This window comes from Haemaphysalis longicornis, unplaced genomic scaffold (genome assembly GCF_048455015.1).
Source record: "Haemaphysalis longicornis isolate Haplotype H1 unplaced genomic scaffold, Haemaphysalis longicornis Haplotype H1 scaffold_19, whole genome shotgun sequence".
Classification (NCBI taxonomy): domain Eukaryota; kingdom Metazoa; phylum Arthropoda; class Arachnida; order Ixodida; family Ixodidae; genus Haemaphysalis; species Haemaphysalis longicornis.
Window position 1 is genome coordinate 4,498,799 of NW_027526288.1, and position 12,335 is coordinate 4,511,133.

Genomic DNA, 12,335 nt, shown 5'->3' on the forward strand with positions numbered 1-12,335 from the left:
TTGCTGTCGCTACAAATATAGTGTATGTTGCATTAAAACCGCTACCAGCCCATCAGATATAGGTGCAAACACTGTATTGAACATTTTTGTAAATAACAAATGAATAAATCTGAAACTGAACTGAACTGAACATCTTCTGCGGGAGGCTGTCATGTCTCTCACCGGTATATGTCGAGCTTCCGCAGCCGGGACAGCCAATGAAGATAAAAACATATTGCCGCGAACCATGCATGGGTTTGTTTATTTACTGTTTGTTTTTACTGCCGGGACACGCCCGGCTTTGTTATCTGCGTTCAAAACGAAGCGCGTCTTACATTCTTTACTTTTATGCCGCAAGGGCTATCGCATTCAGATAAGCAGACTGTTGCGCACTAACTCAACTAGCCCAGAATAAACTTCTGTGATCTACAATGTTGTGGATGTGAATCGACGGTTCTAGAAACGCTTGCACCGAAAGATAAAAGAAGCCTGCAGAGCAGACGCCGCGGCATTCGATTTGACGACAATAGCCTGTGCGAGTCACTTTGTTGACCGCTGCTTCGTTGTTGTTAGGGGAGCACAAGTTCGCTCCAATAAACTTGTTTCTCCTTCAAGACAACTGCGTCGTCCTTGGCTTCGTGACATCTGGTGAAGGTGTAGGGTACTAAGCCTTTATGCTCTCTACAACATCTGGAAGCCGCCAAGCCAGTCCAACCAGAGAAGGCCGCCGACTGCAAGAATTGCTACCCTGTTTCGGTCTTTTGCCAGAAGGGCCCAAGAGAAGGAGCTCTGAAAACCAACACCATGGTGCAAGAAACAATGTTGCCAATCGTCCTGCAGCAGCCCCGAGAACCGCCATCGTTCCGTGGAGCCCCCGCTAAAGACCCAGAAGAATGGTTGGAGAAGCTGGAGCGCTTCCGCATCTTCAATAGGTGGGACGACGAAGAAACTTTTGGGCATGTCTTCTTTTACTTAGAAGATGCTGCTTGAACCTGGTTCGAGAACCGTCAGAGCTCTTTGACAGACTGGACTTAATTCAAAAGGGAGTCTTTTAAGACCTTCACTAGCATTGTCAGAAAAGAGCGAGCTGAGCTTTTGCTTGAAACTCGAATGCAGCACCCCGACGACAGGGTCGCAATCTCCGTTGAGGAGGTGAAGCGACTTTTTTGCCGTGCGGACCCCGAAATAACCGAAGAAAAGAAGCTCAGGTTTCTAATGCGAGGAGTGAAGCAAGAGCTTTTGCTTGTCTAGTCCGTAACCCGCCGAAGATGGTGGTGGAATTCGCGTCTGAGGCGGCCGCGAAGAAGAAGACGCTAGAAATTTGAACGAGGCAGTACGACCGCCCTAGTCACAGCACTGTTCTCGGAGACCATCGGTGCCGCAATTGTAAGCTCCGATATATTGTGCGAGACCATCCGAGCAGTGGTCAAGGAGGAGCTTCAGAAGCTTTTCCAACGATGCCGCAACCTCAAGTGGCTTCTCTGACTGACGTGCTCCGTGAAGAGGTTCAACAGGCGCTGGGAACTTCTATGCCTTAAGAAGCACCCCGTCAGCCCCAAGCGATGACCTACTCCGCAGCTCTTCGTAAACCGCGCCCTGCTGCAAACCATCGTCAAGAGGCCCAGCCATACCGCCGTCCAATGCCGCCTGCCCGACGCCCTGTAGACCAATACCAGACGCCAAGGAAGACCGACGTGTGGCAAACGCCCGATAATCGCCCGCTGTGCTACCACTGCGGAGAGGCGGACCACATCTACCGTCGCTGCCCTTACAAGCGGCTTGGTCTGCGAGGATTCTCCGTCGACGCACCACGCCCCCGAGTCGGCCAGCGCCCTACTGAGATCGAAGAATACCTCTGCAACATCAACCGAGGATCAGCCCGCTTCAACCGTTAACCGTCGCCCTACCCGAATCACTCACCGAACCGCCGCAGCCCTGCTGAATTCTAACGTGGAAGGTTCTCCAGCCCACGCGGAGGAAACTAAAAGCAGAAACTTCGGTAGTTATATTGCGTACCCTCAACCTTCCGAATCCCTTCGAGGTGAATCCGGCGTTACCGCAAGAAGAGCAGAAGAAATTATTGTGCTTGCTGCATCGCTACGGAGAATGTTTTTCGTCGAACTCAAAACTATGCCAGACACCTCGAGCGAAGCACCGAATAATCACCGAAGATGGAGCGCGACCTACCTGACAGTCACCGTACCGCGTCTCTTCACACGAGCGGGAAGCCGTCCGGACTCAAGTCGACGACATTCCCAGCGACGACATTATACAGCCATCGAAAAGGCCCTGCGCTGCGCCGGCCGTACTCGTGAAGAAAAAAGACGGCACATTAAGGTTTTGCGTTGACTACCGGTGACTGAACAAAATCACCAAAAAGGACGTGTATCCCCTCCCCCGAATCGACGATGCCCTCGACCACCTCTGCCACGCGAAGTACTTCTAATCGATGGATCTGAAGCCCGGCTACTGTAAAATTGAAGTGGACGAGAGAGACCGAGAGAAGACTGCATTTATAACCCCAGACGGCCTATACAAGTTCAAGGTGATGCCGTTCGTGTTGCGCACGGCGCCAGCAACGTGTCAACGAGTCATGGACACGGTGCTAGCCGGCCTAAAGTGGCACACCTGCCTCGTCTACCTCCACGATGTTGTGGTATTCTCCCGAACTTTCGACGAATATTTTGCAAGGTTGCAGTCTGTACTCGAGGTCATCCGTTCTTCGCTGTTAACCTTGAAGCCTGAAAATAGCCGCTTCACGTACGAGGAACTCAAGTGTTTGGGCCATGTCGTCAACGCCGCAGGAGTCCCGCCTAATCCGGCGGAAACTTATGCCATAGATAGCGAACTTCCCTTGAACGAAGACTAAGAAGGGCGTGCGGAGACTTCTCAGACTATCCGCATGCTACAGGCGCTTCGTCGCAAACTTCGGCCGTATTGCAGAGCCACTAACTCGCTTGACGAAAGATAGCACCCCTTTCAGCTGGGAAAATGCCCAAGAAACAGCTTTCTGCGAGCTGCAACAATGCTGCAAAGGCCGGCTGTGCTCGCGCATTTCGACGAAAACTGAAACTGAAATGCACACGGAACCCAGTCATATAGGCTTGGGTGCCGTCCTCGTACAAAAGCAAAGCGGGTGCGAGAAAGTAATGGCCTACACCAGCCGTAGTCTTTCCAAGGAAGAAACTACTCAGCCTCTGAGAAAGAATGCCTTGCGAATATATGGGCCACTTCAAAATTTCGCCCATACGTGTAAGGAAGACCATTCAAAGTTGTGACAGACCAGCATGCCCTGTGTTGGCTCACCAATTTAAAGGACCCCTCTGGCCGTCTAGGTAGGTGGAGCTTGCGCCTGCAAGAATACGACGTTACAGTATTCTACAAATCCGGGAGGAAACACTCCGACGCCGACTACCTGTCCCGTGCCCCCGTCAAGCCGCCACCACTAGACTGCGATGAAGACAAAGCGTTCTTCGGAGTCGTTACAGAGAGCGACCTAGCCGCCCAGCAGCGTACCGACCCTGACTTGCGCGTCATGATCGACTACCTCGAAGGACGAAATGTCGCCGTGCCTAGGTCGTTCAAGAGGAACTTGCCAACATTCAGCCTCAAAAACTCAGTCCTCGTGAAGAAGAATTTCAGCCCCGGAACAGAGAACGCATTGCCTACTTGTCATCCCTGCAGAGCTCCGTGACGAAATTTTGGAAGCGTGCCACGACGACTCGTCTTCCGGACATCTCGGCACAGCTCGCACTACTGCAAAAATCAAGGCGAAGTACTTCTGGCCCCACCTTACATCCGACGTCACCCACTACGTTCGGAGTTGCCATGACTGCCAGCGACTAAAAACGCCGCCGACACGACCCGCCGGCTTTCTGCAACCGATCGCCGTCCCGTCGAGGCCCTTACAACAGATTGGAATGGACCTTTTAGGCCCATTCCCTACGTCACAATCACAGAACAAGTGGGTTGTCGTGGCGACAGACTACATGACGCGCTACGCAGAGACCGCAGCTCTTCCGAGGGGCACTGCACAGGAAGTCACAAAGTTCTTCATAAGCCGAGTTGTACTGCGACATGGAGTCCCGGAAGTACTAATCACGGACCGCGGAACGGCCTTTACCGCGGAGCTGCTGCAAGGAATATTACGCTACAGCAACACGGATCACAGAATAACGACGGCGTACCACCCCCAAATGAACGGACAAACAGAACTTCTGAACAAGACAATCGCAGATATGCTGTCAATGTACGTTGATGTTGAACATAAGACTTGGGACGAAGTGCTCCCGTATGTCACGTTTGCGTACAAAACGGCTATCCAGGAGACGACGCAGCTGACACCGTTCGAGCTTGTCTACGGAAGACGGCCAACTACAATGCTCGACGCCATGCTTCCGCACGTAGAAGACGACGACCTCAACACGACGTCCAAGGATACCTTCAGCGTGCGAAGGAGGCCCGCCAGCTCGCTCGAGTTCGTACAACGCGCCAGCAGCTCGTGGATGCCGGGCGCTACAACCTCCGACACCGAGACGCCGAGTACCATCCAGGGGACCGTGTTTGGTTTTTGACCCCCATCCGACGACCCGGACTCAGTGAGAAGCTTCTGCGACGATATTTCGGACCTTACCAAATTCTACGACGTGTCGGCCACCTTACCTACGAGGTGATGCCCGATGGTGATTCCGGAACATCATGACGACGCACGCGGCCCGAAGTCGTCCACGTGGTTCGCTTGATACCTTACTATGCAAGATGACGGACTTTTTTGTGTTTTTGTTGTTGTTGTTGTTTGTTCGGGCTGTCTTCTATTTTAGCATCGGGTCAATGCACTCTTAGAGGGGGGTAATGCCGCGAACCATGTATGGGCTTGCGTATTTATTGTTTGTTTTTACTGCCGGGCCACGCCCGGCTGTGTTATCTGCGATCCAAGCAAAGCGCGTCTTCCATTCTTTATTTTTATGCCGCACGGGCTATCAGATTCAGATAAGCAAACTGTTTCACCCTAACGTCGCTAGCCCAGAATAATCGTCTGTGATCTACAATGTTCTGGATGTGAATCGACGGTTCCAGAAACACTCGCGCCAAAAGATAAAAAGCCTGCAGAGCAGATGCCTCGGCATTCGATTCTGCGACGCTCGCCGACACAAGTCACTTTGTGGACCGCTGCTTCGCCGCCTCTCTATTCTTTTGAGTTGTTAGGAGAGCACAAGTTCGCGCCAATAAACTTCTTTCTCCTTGAAGACAACTGTGTTGTCCTAGGCTTCGTGACAATTTTAAAAATAACTATTTTTGTTCTGCGGTTTAAAGTAATAGTTTCAGCCTGTCACTAATGATTTCCTTATGCGAAAATGCACTGCCGGAACCTCCACTTTCTAGGACGGTGATGATGATCGTGGGTAAAGTGATGAAAAACAAAAACACTTCTATGCGATGCTTGACGACAGCTCCGCCGAAAAACCTCCTCTTAAGGTTGATGCGCGGCAGGGGAAGGAGCTGACGCAGGCATATGGCTGCGTGACGTACATAGGCCATACTTCAAGTTCTGAGGTGAACAGGCTGCTGCTGTTAAAAGATAAATTTTATTCTCTAACTCTCTCTCCCTCCTGCTCGAACACCGTTACCCACAGATCGACGTATGATGACATTGACATTGCTCTGCACGCGGAAGCTTTGAGCCGCACAAGTTTGTGACCAAAGTCGCACCTTGAAATTGAAGACTCTAGGCCTAACCTTACATTTTCAGGTTTAACACCCTGAACTGGCACACACTCGAAATAGTACCCACAGACCACCAAGCAGCAGGCACTGATTCACGCCGTTTACCCCAAACCCAAATGTTAGGCCTGGGGAGCGCATACCGGATACCGGGGAGGAGCTGCCCTTTATTTGAGAAGCGGTGCGTACCTCCAGAGTAGCACAGACTCCCAGTGCGGGATTGTCCAATTAATGTATATATAACGAGAGAGCTCCGCATTCAACCATCATTGACGGGAGGCGGAGCGGTGCATAATTATTTTCATCCTCTTAGTCAGTACGGCCTCCACTCAGCCAACAACACCTTTGGTCGCTATACAGGAACGCGCTTTGCAGTTCGCATCCTTTGTAAGTCTGCAATAGCACTCAGAAATTATTCGTTGTCTTCACTACTTGTCTCTAATACTCATTGTCTCCTCCAAAACCGCGACCATTTACTAGCGGTCATCAAGGAGATCTGTGGGTGACCAGGGCTCCGAAGTCTCTTGCACTAAGCGACATTAAACCAAATTTTACTCAGAATAATTAAGTAGTTTGCTTCCAGAACAAGGTTTGAAATAGGCCCGTCATTCTGAGCTATCATTGCCTCTCTTGTATGGTGAGAAGTTGGTAATTTTGTGTGTTAATCGTAGCCGTTTTGTACGCCATCAGTCGGCAATTTGTAACCCATGAAGGCCGGATTTTGAGTCTACATAGAAAAGGAATGATTAAAAGAGAATACATGTTCTGAGAATAAATTCAGTCCCTCAGCACTAATGGGGGTATACTTGCGCCCCCATGAGGTGAACACTTGTCAGCCTCCGCTCCCGCAACCCTTGTGCATTCTATGTTTCCAACACCCAACCTGCACCAACAATAATTTATATGCCTATTCCTAAAATACACTGCCTTCGTAAGCCAGGAGTCCAATTTTATCAAGATGGCTTTGGCGCTAGCTATCCTTCCCGAGCGGGAAGCCACTATCACCAATATCACCTAAAACAGTGCCGTGATCACATCACGCGCAGATGTTGACCTCAACAAAACTAACAATATAGAGACGATGGTCATTGCGCGTGCTATTGCGCGCCGGACACCGGTACTGTTTACATCTGCACTGACTCACAGGTGGCATTCCGACCGCTTGTCACCAACCGAATACACATAAATACCAAAAACATAGCCAACAAAGTCCTCGTTACATGTCACACCTTCTTCAAAGTGACCTGGGTACCTGGGCACGAAGGCATGCCAGAAAAGGAGTGCTCACGCGCGCGCTCCTGAGCCATACACCACCGGGCGCCTGAGCATGCACAGCCCCTCTCAAGTGCACGTGGCACGCGATGAAGAACTGAAGAGCCAGTTAACAGCAAATATCGTCTACGTACAGCCCTTCAAAACGGAAAAAAGCAGTAACACCACACAAAACACCTACGCCCCAAGCATCCGCTGTATTACGGCAGATTAAGACGAATGCACTAAGCACTATACACCTCGAACCACAATTAAAAGCAATTACTGAGACCACGGGGTGTTCTACCTGCTTAGAATACAGCAGCAATTGTTCTTTTCGGCGGACCTGAACATAAAACCTCATTCTTTTGCCCGTACAGATTCATAGGCCACTGCATTGGGGAAGGAGGGTGGCCGCTCTAGCCCGGAAGCATAGCGGACACAATTTCAACATGTAGTAACAGTCCGCGGAGTCCCCTGGGAGCTTCGGATTGCAGGTTTGTTGTGAAAATAAAGTTATTTTCTTCTCGTGCACATCATCAAACCCACCTCATGAATTGCATTGTCAACCGCAGTAGGTAGAGCTTATGCATTCAACAGTCACCAGGAAGAAGGCCGTTTTTGTGCAAGGTTTCTGAACACATTTTATTCTAGCTGTTACGAGATAACAGAAAAATCTGATGAGTTTTTAATATTGTGGTCTGCTGAATTTCACGCTTACGAAAAGCATTTAACTCATCGGCAGCTCTACGCTTACACTTTTTGCGTTTCATATATTCACGAAGCTTTCTGCCTCACTGATGGAGTTCGATGTAGAGCCAACACGCACTGCAGGAAAGCCAACATTACCCAATGCGTATGATACGTAAAGGTGCGTCAAGTGTCTCAAGAAGAAAACGCTTACTTGGTGGCAATCAAACCAGGGTACTTGGTGTTATGAGGCTGACGTCAATGCAATTGAAACCTTCCGACACGGTCGAAGCAGGTTGTTTGTTTACTTTGAATTGGACTCCGCTTGCATGACAGGAAGTTTCGATATTTTAATCGTAGTAGTCGTTAAATGAAAGGGGCCTTAACATTTGTGGATTGCTACGGCATCCTGGATTCGATGAGCCATAAATAGAGCTGTTCTAACAATTGTGTATTGGAACTTTTTCTACAAAAATTATATCACTGTTAAAGCAATTGTCCTTAACGATACTCCCCCGTAAACCTCATGCGTGAGACCAAAGCAGGCGAGAATAACGTATGGTTTATAATTTCGCTATGAGCGAACTAATCATGGGGAGTGACAGAACGTTTGAAGGAATGAGAATGGATGGTATCTGTCATTTTTCATTTACTTCTTTAGCTAAACCGATTGGTCAATATGGAGTTACACTGTTTTTCTGCTGAGAATTCACCACAAATTTTGGTTTCCGTGACGTGTTTTCCCAGCAGAGATTCGTTGACGACACCCCGTGGCTGAGCATCTTTTGTTTAAAAAGCAACCTTTACTGGGTATCTTTCGAAATACTTACAGGTATATATGGATGCACATCAGGGCAGCTTGAGTCTGCGGGCCCAGTGAGCACTGAAAAAGCGTCAAATCGGATTACTATTTTGGCCTTTTTTTTCTCTTACATGTTAGCTTTAAAATACAACCCTGCAGACATGTGGAATGCTAAGCAACATTTTGAATACGTGGTTTTTGTATGACTTTGGTAGCGAAAAAAAAAACGACAGATGACACAGGGAGGCGACGGGCACCAACTAACGCAAACCAAAACACTGATAACCTGCTTTTGCTTTTTTTGCTACATTTTGTCGGTAACCAGCGCTAGCAGTGTGTACCATGGTTGTGATGAAATGCATTCATTTTTGGGGGCTGCACAGGCCTCTTTTGGTGTCAGTCGGATGAAGAAAAAAAATGATCCCAAAAATACAATATAAAATGCAAAGACAGGGGAAGCACGGTTTCCCAAAATGGTATAAAAGCCACACCACAATCGGACGATTTCCAGTGCGGACAATATTCGCTTATCAAAAGGTGGGCTGCTTGTTCTTCGCAGTATTTAGTCCACAAAACTGGGTGTAAAAGGGACACTGTTCCCGTTGAAAGCTTCTTGTCTCTACTAAGCGAATTACGGGCCATGCGACGCGGGTACATTGAGTCAATATAAAAGACTTAGAGGAAACAATGACGGTCTTACGGTGTGTTATCTGAGGTTACGGGAGACTCAAGGCAAGGTAATGGAAACACAGGTCAACGATGGATGTAAGGGCGTACTATAGAGATGTAAGAAAGCATAGACGAAAACGATGAGAGGCACAATAAACATGAACACAGAGACATAAAGATGGTGGAACATTCCGGTAGCCGGACAGGTTGAAAAAAAATAGTCACAGTTACAAAGGATCACAGGTGAATGTAATAGTAATAATATTTCCTTTATTTTCCATCCTTGGAGATGGGGGAGGCAAGGAAAAAAAGCTGTACAATCATCCACTGAAACCTGGTAACTGAAACCTGGTTCAGTCTCACAAAGTGAAGATATGTTTGGTGTTGGAGAGGCAAACGCGGGCAGGGTGTTGGAGGCGCGACGGAGGTAAGCGGCGTTAGGACGTAAGCGTCAATTGATCAGCGCAGGCAAAAACGGCAGCTAGACGGCCACACCTCTGCACGCAGCAGAGAAAATTAGCAGCAGAGGCAGGTCCCGGCGAGGTACCGGTGCGTCCTGCAAAAGCCGCGTACTCCACGGGTCTTTCTTTTGAAGGAGCGGACCAAGGACCACAAGATTTGTCCGTCTACCGAGAGTCCACTGGACAGCCCTACTGGGTTCCGAGCATCACCTTCATCTTTTTCATGTGCCTTCTTTGCGGAGATTCATCGCTCGCCGTTTTTCCGTCATTTTAAAGGAGCCATGAAGAGAAAATGCAAGTTGGTTTTATTCGAAAGATTTCGTGTTTTATAGTGCCCCCAGCGCTTGTCCGGATACAAACGGTGCTTTATTCACTGAGAAATTAAACAATTCAGGTTAAAATTTTCATTTTCCCGCTGAATCGTGCGTTTTGGTGGCCCCAAGTGACATCACTGCAACCGACCGCTCTGCAGCCTAGAGTACCTTCATTCACGCATCCGCCGTACAGGGTAGAGACACGTATACGCTGGCGCCGCCATTTTGGTTGCTCGCTCGCCGCCGAAGCAAGTCATTGTGTCAAAACCGCGCTAAAATTATCGCCGCAACGCGGTTTACTGAAGAAGTTTGAATCATATTGTCTGTTTCGCGTTGCTAGGTCTCGTGGGAAACGAAAAGAATAACGCGCTGAGCCCGTTGGCCCAATTGCGGCGGCACGGGACCGTTCGAAGGTTGTCTCCACCCTGTACAGCGGTGTTGGTTTGTTCCCGCGTTTCTTTACGTTCCGTATCCTAGATGGCGCCACCATACCGTGGCAAGCGTTTGGTTTGTTTTTGCCCGCATTTAAACCTGGCTTGTTTTTGTTCTGGGAGAAAATATTCGTTCCCTGAAACAGTGCTCGCTCGACAAATGGGGTCACGTAAGACATCGTTGCTTGCGTCAATCGGCCAGTGTCGTCTGAGACAACCCCAAGCCCCGTAGTGCTGTGCAGCGAAACCAGGCATGCTGTGCGCAGTACGAACAGCAGAACGCATCAGTACTTCTATGTTTACATGTGCTTTCGTAACTTCCATGGTTTGTCCCATCATTCTTATTGCTTTGTAAAGAATGTGCCCTAAATTTAAGCGCAAATCGCTCGTTCGTCTAGTTTGTAAGCTCTACCTAATTTGCGTCTGCTTCTGCCAGCCTCCGCCAATCGCAGAGCTTAGCCCATGTGACGACATAGGTTCTGTTGCGGGAAATGAGCTGGTGGGTCGCATGACCATTCCCGTTTTTCCTAATTATGTAGCTTATTTGAACGAAGTTTACGTTAAAAGTGGTGTCAGTATGATTCTAACGAGACAATCTTTTGAATGAACCAAACTTGTGTTTTCTTTTCATGGCTCCTTTAACTGAGTCTTCGGGGGTGAAATTGATCGATTCCTTCTCCAGACAACTATTCGAAATAATGCGCGGAATACTAGGCGCAGTGCATCAGAGATAGCGGCAGATCGATAACTATCCTCAAACGTTAAACTGACACTGAACAGTCCGTGTGGTAAGCACAAGGTATTTCCAAAGACGTACTCTCAGAACAAAACTGTCAAGTTATGTAGTTTCATATTACGATGCGCTTTATCCAGGCCCGGTTGAAGTGGACCGTCCAGTGTTCAGGAGCGGAAACTCGTAATTCGGCGCTTGTGTGCGTGTAAGCCCTGAAGTACGTGAACTTTTAGTCTCGCCAGAAGCCAATGGTTCTCGTCATCTTTTTTTCTTTCACGTTTATAATAGAGCGGCATAGGAAGCTTCAGACGGCGCCGCCTTATTTTATTCAAAACAGGTTTCTTGTTCACGGGGATTCCAGCGCTACACTTCTGTACAGAAGAATATTTGTCTAGTATAGATCATTTATTCTGTTGTCCCGCACATGATTTCCCCTGGTGGGAGAACGCTTGATTATCTCAATTTTTGCAACTTCTAATTCAGCCTTTTGTGTGCTTGCCTGCCCTGAAACAAGTCGCACCTTTACTTCTGCAGAGCAAGTCTTGCACCAGTTCAGCCCACCTGCTGTGCACTAGGGTATCTTTCACGTAGAAAGGGAAGACCAGCTACGCTTTCTCCTGACGCATTTCTTGTTGCTATGTTGCACATTATTTATACGGATCTGTGGGTTTGTAACACACCTTAAGGAAGGCCTTTTTCTTATCAGAGGCGTGTGGCTATGGTTCTGCACGTTGCGAAACTCTCCTGACATTGCGGTTTCCTTTTTAGGTCGGTACATCTGAAGATTACAACCCACAATTCTGGCAAGTTTAAATCCTGTGGCTTCCAGTATTTGCGTCGTGTCTGCTTGGGCGATGGGTGCGCACTCAGCTGCAGTTTTTTTTGCTTTTTCTGTGGTGCTAGGCCACCAACAAAAATTACCCGCTTTCTTGCACCTTCGCTTCAACCCTTCGAGGTGTCGTCTGTCTCAAGGGAATCAATATTTCTTCCTCAGAACAAGAGATATTTGCTGGGCCCATATGCTCTTCATTTAGCACTTCCCTACTCTCCTGCTCAAAACAAATAATGCTTAGACAAGATGCATTTAGCAGCAGTTTCAACGTAACGAAGTGAGGCTCATCTTCCGTGCCGCCAAAGTCCTCAACCGTGATATGCCATGCCATTGTGTCGAAATGGGAACAATCCTGAACTATCTCTCTTTCAAACACTAGAGAATCTTTTATTGCTGCCTCAGCAAGGTCATCTTTTTTTCATGAGCTTCCGTTTCTGCTTCATATTCTGCTC